Source organism: Uloborus diversus, chromosome 6, assembly GCF_026930045.1.
Source record: "Uloborus diversus isolate 005 chromosome 6, Udiv.v.3.1, whole genome shotgun sequence".
NCBI classification, from domain to species: Eukaryota; Metazoa; Arthropoda; class Arachnida; order Araneae; family Uloboridae; genus Uloborus; species Uloborus diversus.
Genome location: NC_072736.1, coordinates 97,569,370 through 97,594,463, shown reverse-complemented (window position 1 = coordinate 97,594,463; position 25,094 = coordinate 97,569,370). Strand labels below are relative to the sequence as shown.

At 34.4% G+C, this 25,094-nt stretch overlaps 1 protein-coding gene across 1 annotated transcript in view; it reads right to left on the bottom strand.

The window, feature by feature from the left end:
• LOC129223828 (beta-1,4-glucuronyltransferase 1-like) overlaps positions 1-22,830 on the bottom strand; it is an 86,116-nt gene extending 63,286 nt beyond the window's left edge. The window contains 1 exon segment of the mRNA XM_054858188.1: positions 22,775-22,830. The gene's annotated coding sequence lies outside the window, so the exon portion shown is untranslated.
• Between the last annotated feature and the right edge of the window lie 2,264 nt (positions 22,831-25,094).

Genomic DNA, 25,094 nt, shown 5'->3' with positions numbered 1-25,094 from the left:
AAGCTAACTGTTTCAAAAATTAACTTCTTTGAAACCTGAGTTATTTTTTGACATTAATAATCTTCAGTAACTCATTGAGATTTTCTCATTGTTTTGTCTGACTTTGAGAAGCCTTAGCACTTCTGGAACAGCTCTCTGATGATAAAGAATTCAAGGAGGCTGATATATGCATTTGTCCACCTTCACAAGTTAGTGAAATTACTGACGAATACAGTGGGCCGGATGACTCAGTTGATGTTAATCAATTATCAGGTCAACAGTTGAAATCTTCTGCTACAATGACCATTAGAAAAGTTAATCAGGGTAAGGTATTATGTGTTGGAGATAGTCAGTCAAGTGACAGTGATGATGTTGAGCAGCAGAAAAATAAAGAAAAAAAATACAGAAAGAAATTGGGTTAAGAAAGATATATCCATCAATAAAAAAAAAATGTATGGAATGTGGAAACACCAAGCTTTTTGAATGTTGAATGGACACCAGTGTCAATATTTGAAGAGTATTTTACAGATGAAATACTGGATGAATTTGTTTTTCAGAGCACCCTCTATGCTCGACAAAAAAAAACAATACATACTCTTCTATAACGCGAGAGGAGCTGCGTTTATTCTTGGCTATCCTATTAACAAGTGGATATGCATGCTTGCCCCAGCGGAGACTCTACTGGAGTCCATCAACTGATGTCAACGACATAGCAATTAGTTCTGCAATGAGTAGAAATCGATTTGAGCAAATTATGCAGTATTTACATTTTGCTGACACCAAACTCAGCAAAAATGACAAAGTCGGAATTTTTTTTTTTTTTTTTTCAAGTATTAAATCGTCGGCAAAAAAATATTTGTCGTTGAAAAAGCATGTACCCTCTGATGCCTAGCGTCCCTTTTTAGGGACAATTTTTCTGTTATTAATAAAACATTTATTTTTTGCATTAGATTTTTTTAATTATTTTTCCTGTCTATTAAACACTATTTGCAACCCGTAAACAAAAAATCTTTGAAAAAAAAAATGTCAGGCATTAATGGGTTAATGCATCTTAAAAATATCGTGAAATACAAAAAAAAAATCAAAAATAAATAAAATAATTAAATAAATATTGAAACATTAAAAATTGGAAAGTAGGGCATTGAGCTGGGTGAAAATGTCTGTCGGTCTGCCCCCCCCCCCCTAATAACTTTTGAATGAATAGTCCGATTCGAAAAAACTTTTTTTGTTCGAAAGATCTCGGCGAGGACACCTCATTCCCATATTTCACTTTTTGATTTGAACTATTTTTTGTTCAATTTTGAACAGTTCAAAAGAACTTAACATTAGCGCCTACGGGGAAATTCAAGGCAATTCCGAACTGTGAGGCGAATTTGCTTCAAACATACTTTGTAGGAAAAAGCTTTTGATGAAAAACTTGTATATAAAATATCTTTTTGATTTGAACAATTTTCCGTTCAATTTTGAACAGTTCAAATCCCTTAACATTAGCGCCTACGGGGAAACTGAAAGTCAATGTAGATTCCGTACTTGACGGCGGATTTACTTCAAACAAATTTTGTTGGAAATAGCTCTTGACGCCAAACTTCAGACTTCGACTCCGAGAATTTAGGGGCACTTGACTCCGACTCCTGTGCCCGACAGTTAATCGGACTCCGACTCCCCGACTTCGACTCTGACTTCGTAGCTTTGGAAAAAATTTATATACGGAGGACAAATGACTGACTCCGATTCTTAGATATTCGACTCCAACTCCTTTACCCAAAAAGAGATTGACTCCGACTCCGCAGCTATGGTTTTGACTGTGAAATAATTATTGTTGATTTGACTTGTTTTTATTTTTACGCTAAAGTTTTAATTTAGGTATTCAGTTTTCGGCGAATAAACTCGAAGTCATTTATGTTTCTGCATAAAGATATGCGCAGACGATTTTTTTTTTTTTTTTGGCAATGAAAATTATTTCTTTCAGTTAACATTTTATTGTTTTTATTTATTTTATTTATGTTTTAGCTGCTTTGTTTAAAAAGTGCTAATATGTTATTTGTTCGGTTTTTTTTTTTTTTTTTTTTTTTTTTTTTGAGCAATCACGATTGCTTATTGTTCTCACTTGACAGTCCTTGATGTTCCGGTTCCTTTTTCAGCTTGGACCAGGGCTGCAGCAGCACCGTTCACCGGCGGCGGCGCGGCTGGTCCTGAGCACTGTCCCCCGGAATCCACTTTTGCTGGGCGGTGGCGTCCATGTCCTACACACGCATGCGCATACACAGTCGCCCACGCGCGCACGCCTTTACACACATACACACGCCTACGTGCACACACATAAGCCTGCACACACACGCACACAGCTATATACACGTAAGCACCCAGGAGGACGGACATGCTTGGGCGGGGAATCATTTCTAGAAACAATAACTCTAACCAGTAGAGTCTTGTCGCAACTCGTGATTGCGAAAAACATAATTTGAATTCAAAGTTTCGGAATTTAAATTAGAGTTAATTGCGATTTTAGTTAATTTTGAGAACATTGATCAGGTACTAGAAAGTAGTATGGGCATGGTCGCGCATATGCAAAGTTGCAAGGGGGGGCTCAAATATTTTCCCCGTGGTTTAGCTGGATATTTTCCCCGTAGAAAACAATTTCATGACAGATTATAGTCATTAAAATTCGACATTTTTAATAACTTATTCACTAAAAGGGCTGGAAAAGAAATATTTTTACATTCGTGCAAAGAAAAAAGTACTAAAAGCAAGAAAGTTCTAATTTGAAAGGGGGGCTCGAGCCCCCCCCCCTTTCCCCTCTATATGGGCGCCCTTGAGTATGGGTATACGGAAAAGTAGGCTCTTCTAGTTCTAGACAGAACTTCTTGTTAACATAGGGCATCAAGATTTAGTAATTGTTTTCACCGTAAGAAAAAAGTTCTGAATACAGTAGCTGCATCAAAAAAAAATGTAAGGAATAATTAAATGCCTCCACTGGCCATTGGCTGAATTTGAATTTTTGATCAGTGGTGGCAATTGGTAAGGAGAGAGAATTTGAATAGATAATGGTCAAGTGATGATAAACTCAAGGAGCGAAACCAATATAAGGAATAAAGGTTGTACTGAATACTTACTAAAAAAAAGGAAAAACTAGCAAGATTTATGCTAAAAACTAATTTAAACTAAAGTTTCATTTTAATCATTTGAACTAAATCATAATAAAAATCACTTACTCAAAAGTATTGATTAAACGGTGATTTTCTCAATACGTCAACTTTTGCTCGTAGCAAGTCGGAGAAATTTATCTCATAGTTAGCTTGTTGGTCTTATATGACGATCACGTATTTAAGTTTAAAATAAATGGTCAGCAACAAAAAATAAGTAAATAAACATTGAACGAGTTTTCACGATAAGAAAAAGACTTAATTTGAATTTCATGGAAAAACGTAATCACGTTCCCCTTAATTAAGTGTTTGAAAAAAAATTCAAGTAATTAGCAAAGAAAAAGAAAATTAAAAACATAATAGAAAATGGTATGTATTTAATTTTAAAAATTATTTCAGAAAAGATTATATCAAGAGTATCGAAGAAATATTTCAATTTTTCTCTACTTTTTAGTTTTGTAAGTTAAAAACCTTCTTTTATCACTTTGGTTTTTATGTTACCTTAAATGGAACTACATTTTGTAAATAAGCGCATAGTAGTTTTTAATGAAAACATTGCTTATTGATTAAAACATTTTGCGGCATTTTTATAGGCCCGGCAATTACAAAAATGTACTGAAATGACGATAAACATGAACAAACGCGAATGCACATTTTTTAGAGGCATAATTTCATTTTCAAGACTGGTTTGTTTATCTTGTGCTTGTGACTTCTCCTCCAGCTTTTGGTTGTATAACTGAAGTCCGGTGTACACATTAAAATGCATTACTAATTATCGAAATTTTAAAAGGACACTATCAGAAAAATTTTTACATTTAAAAATTTTTCAAAATATTTTTAACAAGTTTTTTAAGTTACATATCAAGTTAAAGTGCATGTTGTTGTCTTTAATGAGAGCTATTATACAATTATGCAGCTCCCATGCAACTTGAGTTACAAAATCTTAATCAGCCTTCAATTTAAAAAAAATACCTTTTTCACAAATTTCAAAAACTAATTACCCATCAGTTATGAATGATAGATTTTTTTAAAAAAATATCCTTAAATTTGAGATATCAAAGAGGAAAATTTCTAAAAGTTTCACAAAATTATAAGACGATCAGGTAATGACTTTTTTATGTTGGTTGGCATGGAATGACCCCTTACTTCAAACATTACAATATTTATTTTTGAGAATTATGCAACATTTTTGATGGATAAGACTTTTCTCTGTGAAAGTTAGAAGAAATACGTGTGAATCGATTTTTATACCTCATAACCCTATACCAAACAAAAACAGCATTTATAGCACAAAGTAGCCTATAAATCAAGGCTGTGGAGTCGAAGAGAAAATGACCATTTCAGCTTTGACTCCAGGAATTTCCTGGGCTTCGGCTCCGACTCCTTTACCCCTTAATAAATTCGACTCCGCCAGCATTGACAGATTTGTGGACTTAGAGGAGAAGTGACAGACTCCGACTTTTGGACTTTTGAACTTTCGACACCCGACTCCAACTCTATTTCCTCGGAGTCAGCCCGACTCTGACTCCATTAACCTAGAGTCAGCCCAAATCAGACTCCATTATCCCGGAGTCAGCCCGACTCCCACTCCGCAGTTCTGCTATAACTCACAGCATTTATTGGCATATTTTGGAGTTATGCCACCAATTTAAGGAACCAATTTTGATAGGAACCAATTTAACGCAAAAAATATGTGAAAGAAAGGACTTTTGAAATATTTTGACATTTCGAATTATTTATGAAGTTTCCTCGAAGTTTCACCTTAGTATTCTTTTTATAGAATCAGCCGAACCTTGAAATCTGTCTCTGAACAATTAGGCAGTGGGAAGCAAAGGGATGTAAGTGGCGAAATTAAAAATTTGGAGATAACCAGTACAGATGGTAGGTGAACGTCTTCTCTGTCTTGGGGCAAGAAATAGTACTAGTAACCCTGGTAGGTGCTGTTATACAGCTGAATTTAGAAAAACTTTGCAATGAAATTCTACCTAGGACATTACTTTTAAGTGCATTTTACTCAAAACTTGAGAACTTCCACTGACATCCCTTTTCTTCTCACTGCCTCAATTATTAATCAAATATTTCTTCTTTGTAAAATATTTTTCATCATCGTTCAGTTTTTTAAAAATTTCATCCGAGCCGTATGTTTTACAAACGAATCAATAAATCTATTCTTAAAAATGCGGGGAGAAAATGACATTAGTAAATAAGTTTTTGCACATCATCCAAAACTGCAGGTGTTTCTTGTAAGTTTAACATCGCTGTTATTTGTTTCGTCTAAACATTTTCCACAGATTTTATTAGTCTCAACGGAAAGGATAATTTAGCCTATGAGTTTCTTTTTCATTTTCTTCCATTCGTGGTCAAAATCTTTATCGTCATTTTACCTATGCAGTCATATTCCAATACACTAGTAATAAAGCAGCTACACTGGCTGTTAAAAATGAGACGTTTTTTTTTAATTCAAAAATTTAAAACCTCTTTTCACCGAAATCGGTTTTATTTTTAATTAGTTTATTCCTTTAAGTAAATAAATAATATCGCTTCAAGGCGACCCAAAGCATCAATTCCTGCTAAAGACGTTGAGTTATCCTTGGTGGACAGGGAGACACTTTTTAACAACTTTTAAGAAAATCTACAAATTTCTTATTCAATATCACATCTCAATAATAATGTATTTGTTCATCTACAAGTCCAAAATCAATTACTTTACAATAAACTTGAATGTTATGTAACGCTTAAAATGTTTTTCACTTTTTTATTCAACCCCATATAATTCTACCTCTCAACGATACAGCAAAAGCTATAATTAGAGTTTCATTAAAAAAAACTGCATATCCATGCGAACTATAAATCATTCAAAATAAAATTACACAGGGGTGCTCATCTGAGGGGATCATGGCACAGACTGCACCACTGACATTTTTAGGGGGGTGTTTTGAGGGATTTTTTTTATTTTGGGGGGTCTCTGCGATATTGAGGGGGTGCGCACTAGCCCTTAGGGGGGTGGGTACTCCTGAACTACACCTCTTCATTTACTGAAATTACAAAATTTTTATTATTTTACCAAATTTTCATTCATTAAATTTGTTTGTTTTCGTGAAGCTGAGTCACAATGTTTAGATATTTCAACATGTTTTGCGTTCGGCTTCAGCAAAAAAATTCTCGGGGTTCAATGCCGGTATTCTGCATCATCTTTTACGTCCACCTCAATAATTTTTTCGTTGTTCAAGTTCTCAGATATGGTCGTAATAATTCTCAAGAAAGAAGAGTTGAAGTTAATCTGAAGCTAATGTTTATTTTCACTATTAGAATGTTGTAACTTACAACAACTTTCAAAATTATTTTTCAATGGAAAAATACCTTGAAACAATCTGTTCTAACCTTCTTCCAATTAATTTTAAATGATTTCGATCTTTGTGTATGATAAAGACGGCAGGAAATTCTTTTAGGTTTTTTAGGATATTTTTTTGTATTTTAAACTCGTTTCATTTCTTTATCATGATGAATGCAGTAAAAGTTATTAAAGTAACTGCCGATAAAACGGATTTCTAAAACAACAGGTTTAGCTTTAAAAATTTTGCACACGAATTTTTGCAGAATGTTTTCAGAGTAAGAAGTCTCACAAGCTTAATTAAGCTAAAAAAAATTAATGAAAAACATCAAAACCCGATTTTTGTCATTTATTTATTTATTTGTTGTTTTATCTTTTATTTACTTACTTTTTCATATTATGAATTTTATAATACTAAATCAGCAACAGAAGTGGACAACAATGTTTAGAAAACTGTGGCCTAAAATAATTCGTCGCAACAAAATTGTTGAAGAAAACTTGCAATGTTATTTTCAAGTGATACTGAGACGTTATATTGCGAAAGAACTATTTTATCAGCGCAGGAAACAGTAATATTAACTTCTCAAACTTTTACCCACGAATGCTACGTCCACTACAAAACGGCATTATACTCTGTTCCATATTAAACGAAAAGACTAACAATAACTATAATAAAATAAGCACATGGCAGCTGCAAAAAAAGTCCTGCTGGACTTGTGTTCCGATAAAATCCTCGTAATTCTAAAAACAGAAAAAAATGCCGCAACCGAGGTTTTTGTTGCGCTGAAAATGCCTTTCGTCCATAAGGCCCTTGCTGTATTGTCCGAAATGTTGACAAAGTACGTGTGTTATTATAGTAAAAAGTGTTACATACGTCAAATAAACAGCAGTAAAAAAAATCTACAAAAAAGAAACTTCCTGGTTTGTTCCAAGCAGCAAAAAACGCTCTTTTAAAGATAAGCGATATCGAAATTACTCAAGAAGCTAATTTATGACACGCAATAAATTTGTCTTCGCGAAACGCTGTGCAATAATCCTTGGATTTGTATCATCAAGTGCAATGACACTGTCTCACTTTACATTCCTGATTGAATCTTGTTGTATTTGTCTCAGAATTAAATACATGGGAGTGTCCATAAATGATGTAAAACATTTGTTTGTTTTTTTTTAATATTTTTGCCCCCTAATTCTCTTTGTCACAAAATGCCCCACTTCACCAAACTACCCTGGCAAATGTAATGCTACATTGCAAACAGATTCTTGAATTTCAGAAACAAAACCCGACGTTAGAGAAATTACTTCACTTATCATTTTTAAACTCTGACTGTATGAGAAATAAATAAATACCTTTGTACACAGAAGTAAAAGGAAATCACACAAAATTAGTAGATTACTGCATATACGCATTTCAGGGTTTTAGGGAACCCTTTCTTGAATACAAAATATTGAACTTTTGGAAGTACTAAGACATCCCACTAGTTTGCATTAAAAAGTGAGTTCCCTGAAACTTCGAAACACGTGTATGCAGTAATCAACTAATTTTGTGCGATAAAACTTTGCCGATCTCCTTCTCCTTTGACTATGTGCTTTACCGTCAGTGTGACAACAATAGTTGAGGCAGCTAGAAGCAAAGGGATATTATTGGACTTCGTTTAATTTCGAGTAAAATGCGTTTAAATTTCAGATCCTAGGTAAAATTTCACTGACTTTTTTTTTTATATAAATCAAGCTGTATAGTAGGCCCGAGTAGCATCAACTCATCGGCCGATCATCGGCCGTTCATCGAAATCCGATCAAACTTTGATCGGTCGATGATCGGCCGATGATCGGATTCCGATGAGTTTTCATCGGAAATTGCTCCAATATGTCTCATCGGCAATAGTAGAATCCGATCATCGGTATCCGATGAATTTTGCTTCCTATACCGATGAGATTTGGAGCAATATACGAGCAGTGCTTTTCCGAGGCGATGAATTTTGGATGAAAATACGATGAGATTTGGAGCAATATACGAGCAGTGCTGTTCCGAGGCGATGAATTTTGGATGAAAATACGATGAGATTTGGACCAATATACGAGCAGTGCTGTTCCGAGGCGATGAATTTAGGATGAAAATACGATGAGAAGTAATAACAACCGCGATATAGGGACAAGCAGGAGGAAAAAAAATTAACAGTGGGAAGATGGGTCCGCCATCTTGGATGATCACGTGACACTTCCACCATCTTTAAAACTTTCAGAAGGGGTATTTTCGGATGACGTCATTTGGGACAATTATTCAATATACTTTAATTTCTTTTAATAACTTGTTTAGTTAATTTCTAATTTAACAACTTTTGATGAACGTGAGTCATGAGCTCAATCTAAGTCGCTTTAGCCGGGAATCGAACCCTAGACCTCTGGAATACGAGATTCATACGCTAACCACTAGACAAGCAGTGTTCTCTCCAAGGACGAAAATAATGTATTAAATGGAAAATCATTTGTGGCGCCATCTATTGGGGGTAAGGCCATGACAGATTTCTGAACGGAAAGTGAGAATTTTATTCAGTGAATATACTTGTGGCGCCAGCTAGTGAAGAGTCGGAGTCGATCATTTTGCCCGCAAACCGAGTCGGAGTCGGTAATTTTGGGAGTCAAATTGAACAGAATGGAATTGTTTTGGAGATAGAGATAAATCATTCAAGGATTCAAGAGTCGGAGTCTCATTTTGTTCGCAATTCCAGTGAGGTAATCGGGGTTGGAATCGTGGAGTTAAAGTTGAATTGATTTTGCAGCAAATCGGAGTAAACCCTTCCAAAATCCAGGAGTCGGATTCGGAGTCAAAGTCTCAGTCATTCTCAACCCTGAATGTTGATCCGTATAGCCTTACGTTTGATCAATAGTCGGATATTCGAATAATAAAACTTATCCTATTTTAACAGTTGGGAGATTTCCAAAAATTTAAGATTGGGAAAACTTTTATCGGAAAATTTAAACGACCTACTTTTTTTAAGATGAAAAGTAACTCGGCAAATTTTCATCGGAAAATTTGATCGTTACGATCTCTTTTTCCGATGAAATGTAGCTCAGCAAATTTTCATCGGAAAATTTGATCGTTACGATCTCTTTTTTGGATGAAATTTCGCTCGGTAAATTTTCATCGGAAAATTTGATCGTTACGATCTCTTTTTCCGATGAAATGCAGCTCGGCAAATTTTCATCGGAAAATTTGATCGTTACGATCTCTTTTTCGGATAAAATTTCGCTCCGCAAATTTTCATCGGAAAATTTGATCGTTACGATCTCTTTTTCCGATGAAATGCAGCTCGGCAAATTTTCATCGGAAAATTTGATCGTTACGATCTCTTTTTCCGATGAAATGTAGCTAGGCAAACTTTCATCGGAAAATTTGATCGTTACGATCTCTTTTTCCGATGAAATGTTGCTAGGCAAATTTTCATCGGAAAATTTGATCGTTACGATCTCTTTTTCCGATGAAATGCAGCTCGGCAAATTTTCATCGGGAAATTTGATCGTAAGGATATAGTTTTCCGATAAAAAACAGCTCATCGAAAACCGTTCTCGGATTCTGATCGCAACGATATCAGCGTGCATTATGCGATGAGTTTAGGAGGAGTCGATGATCGGCCGAGCAAAATCCGATGAGTTGATGCTACCTGGGGGGTGTATCGAAAAAAACTTCTTTTCGAAATTCAATTTATCAAGTTGATTGAAAGTTGAACCTAGCGATCCATATCTTGCATTAAAAAATTTATCCGAATCAAAAAATATTTTGATGGCCCGCATGAGGTCTAAAACTTATAATTTTCTTCAAAAAAGCTAATTTTTTTTAAAAATTACAAAAATTTTGCGCAATGACATAAAAAATATCTAAACAAAAACTACTGATTTTAAATGTTTTAATTTTTACGAAAGTTGAGAAGTCAGATTGCTAATTACCCTCGCTGTCACTCGTCATAAGTTCTGTACCTCACAGATAGGCGGTATAGTAAGTCCAAAAATTGCGGTTTCCCCTTTATTAGTGCATTGTATGTAAAAGCCTATGCCACATCGAGCCATGTGAATGTAATTCTTTGAATAAATCCTCTTCCATTTCTTTACCACGGTTAAAAGAGCACGCGTCCCATCCTTTGCATGCGTCAGAAAAAAAAAAAATTCTTCTCTCGTGTGAGATTATCACAATGCGAGGCTCTGAGGTATCAAATTGACACATTTCACGAGGAAAAAATACGGTCCACCAAAAAGCGGTGCCAATTGGCTGGCTACAAAAGCTGGTGCATTAAGGCAAATTTGATACTTCGAATATATTGCACCAAAATATAGAAAACTTACACCATTATTTGTAGCCAGCAAATTAGTACTATCCCTGGATGCAGAGCATAAAACGAAAACTTTAAGTGATTTCGTGAACACCCTCTCTCGTTAAAAACTCGTAATTCACAGAAAGAAATTAAGATGATACGTAGCACCAGAAAATGTTTTACCAATTTTGGTGCAACATACGCAAGTTTTTGGTGCTTCCTTGCGTATGTTGCACCAAAATACAAAAAACTTATTCACCATTGTTTCTAGCCAACAAATTAGCACTGTCTTTTGGTGCAACCTAACCCAAAAGTTTCAATTTTTACGTCAATGACTGTCATAAACTGTCCGTCGAAAAAAGCTTGACATCATTTCGTGGGGTGAATGCTAAAAGTAGGTAACTGCAATTCAAATTTCTTCATGCTGCTTTAAGGAAAACTTAACAAGTTAATGTTTTTTCATGATTATTGGGGAATGTGAAGATTTGTGTGGAAAAACTTTTATGTTCTTTAAAATGGCAACACTGTTGGCCAAGCAGTTCAGTATATGTACCCAGTGAATTCATGGTCTGTCGGTTCTGTTACGTTCTTATTCTAATTTATGTTCGTTCATTCAACTTTTATTTTAGTTCATGTTTTTACTTCAATAAATGATATGAAGCTAATATTGGTTTCATTTATATGTTCAAACAGCGTGGCAGAAGTTAGTAAGTTAGTTTGATAGCAAGTTTCGCGACAACTTGATTTAAATGTTATTAAACTACCACTTCTAAATTTTATTTAATGAGAAGCATTAATGACTAATGATAAAAAAAAAGCTCTTGCAGAAAATTCATGTGGTGAGCCGTAATTTTTTTCCCCTAGAGTTCCAAAATTTAGTTCGAAAATTTTTCCATAGATGGCGCTGCAGATAGTAAGCCTTCAAGTCAAAAAAGGATTGAAATTCAGTGATTTTTAATCTGATTGCGACATGTGGTTGCAGTCGGTGGTAGACATTTTGAAAATACACTGTTATGTAATTTTGTTTATTATGAACATTTCTCGAAAAACTGATGCAATTTTCTATCTTTCTTTGATTTCGGTCTTACGATCTGTAGCGCCATCTATTAGAAAATTCTTGAACTAAAATTTGGAGCTCTGGGAGACAAAACTTACGGGTCCACTACATAAATTTTCTGCAAGAATTAAATTTTAATCATTAACTGTTTTCCAGTTATAAATTCTAGAAAACAGTCTATATCAGAACACATTGTATTTGTGCAGCATTACGAACTTGTAGGCACATTCCGTATAACAAGGGGGTCACACATCCAGCATTTGTTACTGAAAAAAAAAGCGAACATGGTGTATTTCTCTTTAAATTCGCGTATCACTTATTGTAATATGTTCAGCAATTTCAAAAATAGGATTTTTTTAGGTTAATCGTTTGTACTCACTTTTTATTTGAAATTAAACTTAATGATCTTTGAGTACTTCACTATACACAGGTGATACCAAATGGCGAAGAAATGCGCTAACGTGCAAAAATTCAGACTGTATACACCAACATTTTTTCCTACTAGTGAGCGTAATTCGATGAAGGATGGCGTGTAACTGATATGCTGATGAATGGAAAATTTATCCAAGGCTACCATTTAAAATGCAGATCGCATTTTCATTTTTTTTTTTTTTTTTTTTTTTTTTTTTTTGAATTCTCTAGCTATTAAAATTAGTCTATCAGGTAGCACTCAAAATTTCGACAAATAGCGTCATTTCTGCGATAAAGCTGGGTGAGGTGTCATTTTTCTTTTCAGTTTTTTGCGTAGATTACGAATATGCTAAGGCGGAAATCGAAATCTATAAGTTTTGTACAGTAATTGCCAAAAAAAAGCATCAAAATCATCAAATTTTGAAGTTTTGCTTTTTTGTCAATTAGAGATTGACTTTTACCAGAAAGAAAAATCTAAATGAAAGGTAGAGAGTCTTTAATTATATACTGGGGGCTCCGCCTTCTGCTAGATTCACTCACTAACCCCCGTTCGCCGCCAAAGTTTGTCAGCAATTAATTACATAATGGGGGCTCCGCCCTCTGCTCGATTTGCTCGCAAACCCCTGTTCGCCACCGACGGTGACTCAATGCCGCCTGTAGCGGGTGGTTAATTTCTAGAGAAAAGAAACTGACTTGTTGCATTTAACAAACAAAAAATATGAAAAAAATTTTAAAAAATATTCCAAAAAGTATGCTATATGAGTTTTTAACTATACTTGGGGTCAAACATTGCCGGGTAGCAAGGCTAAGCTGATCCCAATCTCAACATTATGACATTGCCAGATTAGGTTTGCCTGAACTATGCTTGAGTTGAGTTTTAAAAAGATGCAATGTTAAAGAAGAAGAATGTTTAAGATTCTTTTACTTTAATTGGCTTAAAAATCATTGTCGTCGTCATTCCCAATCTCCTCACAATATCCAGTATTTATAAAGTCGTGACTATCTGCATCAAGTTCTGATTTGTCACATGAGCAGTTGCAGATGTCAGTACATGGCAGGTTGACATCCGAGCATGGACATAATCCTTGTTATTACTAGATGACCGTTAAGAGTCAAAAGAATGTACTCGTTGAACTCGATTATCCACAAAATAAAGCTTTTTTTTTTTTTTTTTTGATTGATTGAATGTCCTTGTTCCGAAAAGTTAAACCCTAACGGTCTGACATTCAACGTAATTGGCGAAATCATCTTCCAAAATATAATTCATAGTCCTGGAAAGAGAGTTGATATAATTTTTTATAAGTATAAAACTAATTCCATAAAAGATTTTGAGCTAGCTCATCGTCAAGATAATACGATTCTCGCATTGTACGCAAGTATCAAAAGAGGCTTCAAAGTTAGATCTTGGCTACAGTGTCTCTTTCAGTGAGCTCCAAGAAAACTAACTTTATTCAGTTCCTGTTTTATTTGTGGAAAACACCTGCATACCAGTGTCAATTACAAGGAAGACAATTATTCTTTGCTAGTGATGAGAAATGCTGGAAAATAACATCAAATGAAACTACTGAATGCATGGAACTAGCTTGCGACCTCGAAGAGGCTGACACAAGAATAGCAATACATGCCTCACATGTTGGTTAAAGCAACATCCTTGCAGTATAGTTGTTCATTCGGATGACACGGATGTTCATCTCATTCTGATGGTATTCATTCATAAACTGAACTGCAAATTTTATGTTCGCATGGGAAAGCAAGCTAAAGACCGGATGATCTTCCTTCAGAATGTCGTCAGAAACAGCTAAGTTACCAGATGGATGCATCGGTGTTGATCTTGGAAGTTATACTTGGGATTTCTCAGCTTCAAAGGTTGTGACAGCATTTCGGTGCTTTATGGAAAAGATAAAAAGGGACCATTTAAAATATCGGTCACCACATCATTTTAAATTGAAACCTTTAAAAACCTTGGTGAAGAATGGACCGTAAGTGAACGCTTGAATGCAGTCTTTGAACGCTTTGTATGTGAAATGTACGTCAGTTCAAAAACTTTAGACATGAACAAGCTGAGGTAGGATTGGTACTGCTCTAAAAGAGGCCACGCTCTTCCTGAGCTTTTGTGTCCTTGTAAATCCACATTGAGTCTCCACGTCAAGAGAGCCAACTACCAGGCTGCAATATGGAGAAAATCTCTTGTTCAATATCAATTTATTCCAACGCCACACGAACATGGTTGAAATGCTGAAAACGATAAAATTGTTAAAACTTGGCTTGGGATTCGACCCTCACCCGAGGAAGTCATTGAAATGATATTGTGCAACAAATGCAAAGTTTGACAGCAAAGAGTATGTCCATGATCGGATGTCAACCTGCCATGAACTGACATCTGCAACTGCTCATGTGACAAAGAAGAACTTGATGCAGATAGTCACGACTTTATAACTACTGGATATTGTGAGGAGATTGGGAATGAAAACGACAACGGTTTTTAAGCCAATTTGAGAAGTAAGAGAATCTTAAGTACTCTTCTTCTTTAACATTGCATCTTTTTAAAACTCAACATAAGTATATTCAATAAGTTACCGCCCTATGCCAGTATATGTTTGATACTCTTGGCTTCCTTAAGAGGTTTCCCATCTCCAGCTCAGTCACTTCCTATGTCGGGCTGATGAGTGCTAATAGGACTGCAGTCCTCGGCTGGAATTGACTGAGCTGGTGGTGTATTTCATGTATTTAAGCTTTAGTCTGCTATAGGGCGGTAACTTATTGAATATACCAGCCTTGCCTTCAATTTTCGAATTGAACCGAACCATTGCTTCGGTCACTCCTCTGTCACTGCCAATTCCGTATTAACTACCAGTTTGTTTGGCACTCTTGGCTTCCTTAAGAGGTTTTCCATCTCCAGCTCAGTCACTTCCTATGCCGGGCTGATGAGTGCTAATAAGCACGAAACTGCAGTCCTCGGCTGAAATTGACTGAGTTGGCGGTATATTTCATGCAACATATGTATAGTTCGGGAAAACCTAACCTGGCAGTGTCATAATGTTGAGATTAGGATCAGCGTAGACTTCACAATGCTACTAGGTTAGATTTGCCACAAGTATAGTTAAAAACTCATATAACATACTTTTCTGAATAACTTTTAAAAAATGTTTTCCTCTTTTTTATTTATTAAATGCAACAAGTCAGTTTTTTTCTGTAGAAATTAACCACTCGCTGCAGGCGGCGTTGAGGCACCGTAGGTGGCGAATGGGTGCTAACAAGCAAATCGAGCAGAAGGCGGAGCCCCCACATGTAATTAATTGCTGACTAACTTGTTGCATTTATTAAATGCAACAAGTCAGGTTTTTTTTTTTTGCTAGAAACTGCCACCCGCTGCAGGCGGCATTGAGCCACCGCCTGTGGCGGCGAACGGGGATTAGCGAGCGAATCGAGCAGAACGCTGAGCCCCCAGTATATTATTAGAGACTAACTAACTTTCATTTAGATTTTTTCTGGTAAAAATCCCTCTAGTAGACAAGAAGCCGAACTTCAAAAAGTGGTGATTTTGATGCTTTTGTTGGCAATTACTGTACGAAAGCTACCGATTTCGATTTCCGCCTTAGCATATTCGTAATCTACGCAAAAAAAACGAAGAAAATGACACCTCACCCAGCTTTATCGCAGAAATGACGATATTTTTCGGTCTAGCTGATAGAATAAATTACTTTTGAGTAGTTGTGAATAGCTAATTTGCGTCGAAACTCAAAAAAAAAAAAAAAAATCAGAAAATAATTTACAGGAAGCCCTTTCCCAGATATATTTTTTAATATAACTTTAATTCCTTTGTCATACAAGTTTTAGTGGTTATTCTACATTCATCTCGAATAAAGTTCCCTCAAAACCTCTACAGCACTAACGATCCCTAACGATCTTTATCAATAGTAGAAACTGCATAGGGTCATTAAAAAAAATGGATATTCTGTTTTGCACGTGACACCTAAAAAATTTAAAAAGGAATTCAAGAAAGTTTTGCCACTGAAGAACAAAAATGACACCTCACCCAGCTTTATCGCAGAAATGACGATATTTTTCGGTCTAGCTGATAGACTAAATTACTTTTGAGTAGTTGTAAATAGCTAATTTGCGTCGAAACTCAAAAAAAAAAAAAAAATCAGAGAAAATAATTTACAGGAAGCCCTTTCCCAGATATATTTTTTAATATAACTTTAATTCCTTTGTCATACAAGTTTTAGTGGTTATTCTACATTCATCTCGAATAAAGTTCCCTCAAAACCTCTACAGCCCTAACGATCCCTAACGATCTTTATCAATAGTAGAAACTGCATAGGGCCATTCAAAAAAAAATGGATATTCTGTTTTGCACGTGACACCTTAAAAATTTAAAAAGGAATTTAAGAAAGTTTTGCCACTGAAGAACAAAAATATGTTTATTACCTTTTAAAATTGTTATGTTTTAATGAAATATTTAAATAGTGTATGTGTGCGGCTTTCCGTGGAATGGCCTTTTACAAAATACATTCCTTCTTGTATCAACAGGTGTATTGTCCTCACAAAAGTCATTGTCAACGTAATTACAGTCCATAAATATAATTTAAGCCATTTCGGTTATTTTTGCGCCACTTAAAATTTTTTGAAGCATTTTGAAAAAAAGTTTTAAAAAAACTATCAGGCCTAATGATGCACTGCATTCTTCTGACAAGGTTATGAACCACGTTTTCTATTGTTAATCAGTGCTGCTTCAAAGGGAGAACAAGCCGGGGCCCTCGCACCGGGCGGCAACTTCTGAGACGCTGGAAATTCACTCTATTTCTGTGGGGGGGGTTTTTTTTTTGGAATTAGATATACATCGACTTTCTAGCTTCTGGTCACTATTCTCTAAATTAACTGAAAGTACAAACTATGTGTCAAGTATACCTTTTTAACATTTAAAATTGATATCTAAAAACATAATATGCCTCTCTTATCTGATGAAATAATACCTAAAATAAAATGAACGAACAAATAAAGAGGTAACTTTTAAACAATACAACCAATACATCTTTTTTTTTTTTAGATTTTAATCGTTTTCTAAAGGAAAAAAAGATTTAAAAACAGAAAGCACAGCAATATAAATACGTTTTATGGAAAAAACAATGGTTCGTTGTGCTTTCTTTTGAGTAAAAGAAAAGCACGTTGGATTTTATTGTTGCCCCGTTGACCAAAATTTTCTTAGAAAAGCATACCTTCGGAAAATAAATAAATAAATAATAAAGTATCCTCTTAAATACTTTTCGTCAAAATCATCTGCACAGCTCTCTCTCTCTCTCTCTCTCTCTCTCAGAAAAAATAAAAGTACTCCAAATTTCCTTTTAATTCCTGTTGCCGAAAATAAAGTAAATAAATTGAAACTTTAGAATAAAAGTGCATACCAATCGCCACAATCACTATTTTACAATAAAAACCAAGCCTAAGGAGTCGGAACTGGAGACATGGAGTCGGAGTGATTTTTGCTATAAAGGAGTCGGGAGTAGAAGGTTTTAAAATTCCAAGAGTCTGAGTCTGTTATTTTTCCTCCGAGTCTGTAGTAAAAACATTTGCACTTTGAATTCACTTCACTTCATTTTGATTCAATCATATTTATCTCCGACTTGCGTTTGCAGTAAGTCTACGAGATATGGTGTTTCGATTTGAATTATTAACTTTTTTCTAATTTCTGGAAACCAAAGAATCTATCCAGAATCTGCGTAACCTTTTCAATTTTTTGGTGGCAAAAAGCAATTTTTTACGCTTTCGTTAATGTTGAAAAAACTTTGAATTGTTTTAAAAAAAACACCCTATTTGCTATTCTATAGCGAAATTTAAAAAAAAAAAAACATTTTTATTCATGTTCTTCATCTAAAGTTTTTTTCAACAAAGTTAGATTGCAAATTCGCCTTTAAGTTCGGAATTTATATTTGCCTTAAATTTCTTCGTAGGCGCAATTGTTCAATTTTTTGAACTGTTCTAACTTGAACAAAAAAATGTTCAAATTTCTCTGTAGGCACTCTTGTTAAGGTTTTTTTTTCAACTGTTCAAAATAAGTCATGGGAATGAAGCGTCCTCACCGAGATCTTTTGAACAAAATAAAAATTGTTCGAATCGGACTGTTCCCTCAAACATTATTGAAGGGCGAGAGGTAGGGGGCGGCTGCCAGATAGACAGATCGAGACACACATCGATAGACACACATTTTCCCTATCTCAATACCCTACTCTATTATACCCTACGATATCATTTTATTTATTTTTAATTTTTTAGCGATATTTATAAAATGCATTAAGCCTTGTTTCATACTGTTTTCTTCTTTTCTTTTATTTTTAGGGCAAAGTTAGCTAAAAAAATGGTAATGTATTGTACAAGCATCATTCAATTATTCTGAAGTTACTGTTTGGAAGTTATTTTTCGAAGTTGTTGAACGTGCTCTTCCTTCACTGTAATATACTGTGCAATATTATAAATGATAGAAATATTTTGACGTAGTAAAGTTCAAAGGTACAGTTTTGACTTAGCAAGCATTTTACTTAAAATTTTAAAAATCCCAATTACATTCTTTTGCTTCTCACTGTATAGTTTAAGAATATGATTAAAACTTTAAGCTGTTAAAAATATGTATAAAGAAAATAAAAAACAAGAAATAAAACCAATTTAATGCAAAAGCATTCAATAAAACATAATTAAATCCTCATCTCTACACCAGCAAATTCACTGACCGAGTAATGCTCTGACGTCATCAACAATAAAACTCGCTCCATAGCAGGATAATTTGATAATATTTTTTAGTAATGTTTGACCTTGGCCCCACTGAATACGCTGGTAATGGTAAAACTATCATTTCAGAGGACTGAAAAAACGAAAAAGTGGTCAACAATGAACGCTATCTACTGGAGCTTAGAGTAAATCCACTGGAATTAGAGTTGAAATTTCAACTATCAAAATATCACCAAACAGGCAATTGCTTCGTTCAAATGCAGAAGCAATTTTCACCAGTCATACCTTGACGAGCATTTTCTAGTAAAGAAATAAATACAAAATCATACAAAAATTTAAATGTTTTTAAAAATTCAATTGAATATTTTGCTATGCGAAACGAATCGTATTCAAGCCTTTTCCTGAAAACTTAATATTTACTGGGGAATCAACTCTTGCAGTCAATAAAAAAAACTTCATTTGAAATCTAAATTGGCTATCTTTGAAAATTATGATGCATTTCGAAGCACCTTACGCCTTTTACTTCACTTATTTTCGTTTCCGGAAAGTCACCAACAGCACCTGCGTTGTAAAATTTCATCATGTTGCATTACTGTTAGCGTAATTACATCACGATAAGATAATATCACTAGTCAAGTTGGAGTTAATAATTCTTCGCTAAAGATTAACCGCACAATTTTGTATACATGCGTAAAACCTGTGGGGGGCCTTCACTTTTACCTTCATCAGACATAAATTATTTTTAAATTAAAATAAAAAATATGCGCGTTTATTGAATACTTTTCAAAGTTTGGGGTTTTTTTCATTCAGTTTTACATAGTGATTTGTCGGGGAAAATAGTCGTATTTACGTTAACATGTAATTGTATTATTGTGAATTATGCATCCTGCTTGTTCACAGATAATTTATATACTGTTTTGGATTAGTATTTGAATGCTTCCCCCCCCCCCCCCCCATCCTGGAATAGAATTCACAAGAAGTAAAAAAGCTTTCAATTTAAAAAAAAAACTGATTCTGAATTTCGACATATTATCAGCTGCCGATTGTTACTTTAAAATTATCGTTACCAACAGTAATTTGATAATTAATTACAACTTGTTGATTGACACAACACTGTTGTGGAAATGAACGTTTTCCACTCAAGCGGTATAGATTTCATGAATTTTTGAAAACTAATTGCAGAAATCATTTATGAGTTTGAAATGGAATTTGCTTTTACTGTTTCTAAATTAAATAAATTATGGTGTACACACTTAATGTAGATTTTTAGAAGAATAAATTACAGACAGATAAATTTGCACAAATTCTGGAAAATTGTTAGTCAAAAACAACACTAGAGCCAAGAAAATGTCGATAATCGCTGATAAAATATAAACTCTCACTTGGCAAAAGCCCGAATATTTCCGGTGAATCACTTGTGAATTTTGACGTTCTCAAATTCTACCTTTCACTGTAAATAATATTTATGTATTCATGAAAATTCTTCATACATAATGTACAAGTTTACTCGATGATAATTTCAAATAGTATTTTTTTGAACCTAGCATCACATACAAGTTTGATAGATATTAAGTTTTCGGTTGCACTTGATTTCAAGAACATCATATTCTAAACATAAAATTCGGTTTTTTAATTTTATGAAAATCCCTAATACCGTACTACCATATTAAGTTTGCTCGATGTACATTTTGTCTAACGTGAATGAACTTGAATAATACATTACACTTGCGATAGTGTACAAATGGATTTAGCAAACGAGGTAACACGTGCGAGCAGGGGCGTGCACGGAGGAGGGGCTAAGAAGGGACTTGACCCGGGCCAAAGCCTGAAGAGGGGCTCAACATTTTTAAAATAGTGGTGAAATATATATATGGATGTAGGGTAAACAATATGGAGGGGGCCCCGTAAAAGTCATTTGTGACGGGTCTCAAAATTTCTGTGCACTCACCTGTGGGAAAAAGTGGGAAAAACGACACAATTCCTAAATATTACAGACAATTTATGAATTTTGACATTCTATACAAAAGCCAAGAGCGCCCCAAAGGTCACGGGAGGTCACTGTGACCGATCAAAAATGTCCTTATTTGGCAGATTTTGTCTGACGATTCGGCAAGTTTGGAAACATAATTGCAATATTGCAGTTTTTTGAATGCCTGCATCTCTCTTTTCATTTGGTGTACGCATATGTGCATACTGGATTTCATCATTCAAAAAAAATTTGGAATTTCATTCAGCAAATTGAGGATTTCCAAAAATTTTAAGCTCGGGGCACCCCTAAAAGCATAGAAATTATATTCATTACTTGGGCCAAGCATTGTGTACAATGTCTTTTTCTTGTACCAAGCTCTCTATGAAATGCTAGCATCCTATTTTAGGCATTCTCTAGAATACTGGATTTTATACATTGCCAGTAAATACAAGAGCTCAGTCTTCTTAATACATATATTTTTTCATAGTAGTATTTTCATCTCAACGTGAAGACGGGATAATACATGCACGAGCAGTGGCGGATACAAGGGAAGGGTCAAGGGGGTCATGACCCCTCCCCTAAACTGTCAACAACAGTATCGGTCCACAATGTGTTAAAACACTTTATGCATAAAATGTAAACCATTAGAGCATCTTTTCAATTTGATAATTATTTTTGAGAGTAGAAATATTTGAACTACTATTTCGTTTTATTACTTATGAAATTAATTTGCAACGTTTATCCCCAATTAAGTGCCTCATTCCAAGCCGATTTGGAGGTATTTGATTGACCCCCAAGCAGTTACAGAAATTTTTCGTACCCAAAAACCGTAGGTTCGTTCATAGGGGAAGGACGTCATTCTTCAGAATGATCCCTCCCCCCAATAATTATTTTCTGGGTCCGCCCATGTGCATGAGTTACACAAATTGCCTGGCTCTATATCTGTTTATTGAACGTCGATCAAAAACGTTACACTCATCAATACAAAGAAATGCCAAAGAATTAATATTTATATTCAATACTCGCCTGATAAATATTGATTCGAACTATAAAACATATTATGGTATCATAATTACTTTTATCGATGAACCGAATTGAATACCAAAATAAGTTTTGTCATTAATACAGTACTACTGAGTTACATTAAAACTCTTTTCCCAAAAATAACAAACCAATGAATCAAGTCTATTATTTGCAGACTTTTTTCACACAATGGATCAATCAGACAGCCAACTTGACATTACCTTCAAATACATAATATTTATAAATGATAATATAATTAATTAAGCATGTTAAATTTATTTGACTTTAAGTGAACAATAAATTCATGTTAGTCTTCTTTGTTAACATTTTGACCAAAATATTCCCACATAAAAAATAAATATTCCATGACCAAATTCTACTAAAAAACAGATAAATATATTCTTGAACTGATTAATGAAAAACGTTTTCTTAACTGGCGTTTATTTAATTTCAAATTGAGCTCCCGCACGAAAAAAATTGCAATGTTTCTCTATTATGTCCAGAATAACATTGTTTACATTACCTGCACCAATGAATCAAGAATCCACCGAATCAAAAAATTCCCAAAACAATGTCACCATCAGATATCTTCATCCGCAGTCAGGATTTAAATAACAGAAAATCTTCGCACAAAAATAATTTTCAATCGAAGCAGGTATTTTTAGGTAGAAAACTAAGAAATACGAATCTGTCAAAAATGAACGACCTGCGCTACGGTAGGCACATATCGGTTGGTCAATTAACCAAACGGCGATTAATTCACTTGATCACTGAATAACAAAACCACTAGCGTTTAGACAGGTTGAAGAATATGAAGAGAAAACGAGGACCTACCGTTTGGATGTTAATTTATTCCATGGTAAATGCGGCACCGACCTTTTCCACCCCCGTCGTTTTCATTCTGCCGCATCCACGCGCCAGCGCTGTCCTTCCACCATGTTCTAGCTAGAAACGGGGTTACTAGATTCGGTGCTCTTGCGCCTTTTGTAGAGAGTTTTATTATTATGTAAAATGCAGAAGAAATTATGTGATTTTGATCGGCATCGGCACATTAAAAAGAGGAGGCTCGTGTAGGAATGGAAGAAAAATTTGTCTCTCATTTGATCAATAACAAGGGTTGTAGTATTCATAAAGTTTCAGGCAAGTGTGAATACAGAGGAGTAGGAGGGATCTGGGGGGGGGGGTGTCATGACATCCCTTCTCCTTTTTAAAATACCAAAAACTAAACTAAAGCTGCCTTTTTGGAGCTTACGGTGGGTGACCAAATTATTAGGGAGACTTCTCAAATTTCCTTATTTTCAAGTTTAGGCTCACTTTTTGAAGAAATAAACCACGAATTACAATTTTTTTTCAATTCTGAATTGCTGCTGATATTATTATTATTGTTTTTTAGAAGTGGTAACTCTACCTGTCTGGGTTATTTAACAAATATTTGAGGTTATTCCAGTTTTAGTCTCTAGTGAGAAGAAACTGCAGTGTTGTCTTGAGGTTAGATTAAGTATTCTAGAATTATTTCTTCGAAAGTTTTGGTGTCTGCTATAGTTGATACGCAATTAACATTTATTAATAAATTATGTTGTTATGTATAATGTTACTACAGTTTGCGATTAAAGATTTGCGATTACAGATGGCGATTTGATTTATATCGATAGCAACGATATAAATCAAATTCAACATTTGATTTATATCGTTGCTTGATACTATCAAAACTTTTTTTTAAAGAATGGATAAGGAGTCAAACATGTCTCCTAGAAAGTGTAGGGAAATACAAGCATTGCTACTTCCCGCCGCAAAGTTATTGCAAGCATAACAGGAATTTTTAGGTCAATAGTTGGATGTATCAAAATTAAAATTGCCCAAAACATTCCACTGGAAGCGGATCACTTAGGAAAACGTGAAAAGAAAGCACATTCATTATTATTATTTTTTCAAAGCTTAACTCAAGCAAAAGTTTTACATTAAAAAAAGGGTTTTCTGTCTAAAATCCTAAAATCGCGTTTTTTTTTTTCTTTTTTTTCTTCTTCTTCTGGAAAAACATTTGTATAGATGAACTTAAATGCTAAAACTTCATCCAAATACAAAACTTCCATAATACTGATTCCTATCCTTTAAGATTGATAAGAAATGAAAACACCATAACGGTATGAGCTGCAAATATAATCTGTATGTTAAGTATACGAGTGACTATAATAACCATATCATTTATTACTGCATCCTAATTACCTTTTTATTTTATGGATATGCTTCATATTACCTAATCTGAAAAATCACCGGTCATAATATGACGGGTGCCATTTTTTTCCCACTTCCATTCCGTTCCATTTGTAGAAACAAGATGCCCAATGAGTACGGCCCTATCGCAGTTCGTCATCGCAAAAAACGTAATTTGAATTCAAGACTCCAAAACTTAAATAAATGCCAGGTGCTGAATGTTTTTCCCCTTGCCCTTTAAATGTTAAGGAGTTACTCAGACGATTAATTCTGCTTCGAATTACACAAAGAAAGCCAATTCAGTTAATTCTTAAATACATATTTAATGAATTATTAATTCCTAAATAAATTAAACTTAATCATTAATTCCTAAATACATATTAATTCTGCTTCGAATTACGCAACGAAAGCCAATTCAGTTAATTCTTAAATACATATTTAATGAAGTAACGCAACATAGTGACAAAATTCACGAGCAGTTTGAATGTAACTGGCGAGTTATATTCTCTTCTAAAATTCTGTTTCATGTTCTTTCTTTCCCAATTCATTTTAAAACTTCTTTCCAAAGCGTTTTGCTTCAAGAGTAATTCAAACTTCTCTTGTATAAGGCTCCTCGAGATATTTAAATTCCAGTTTCTAACTCTGAGTCTAAACGCTTTCTTTCAGACTTCCTTTGAAAAGTTTGATATTACTTTCTGGGTTTTACTTCAAACTGTTTTAAACTCATTTCCAAAACTTTTTTCCGCATAAGCATTTAAGTCTTTCTAAATTTGTTTTTAAAACATTTTCAAAGTGTGGTTCAACTGTATTCAAGAATAACGCCACAGAGAGAGTCATATACTAAAAAAAAAAAAAAAATGCATGCAGAAAAATAATTAGATTGAAAATTCATTAAGAAAAATTTAGTCTGTAGTTTTTCAAACTTTTGGCTCAGTTATCTTTA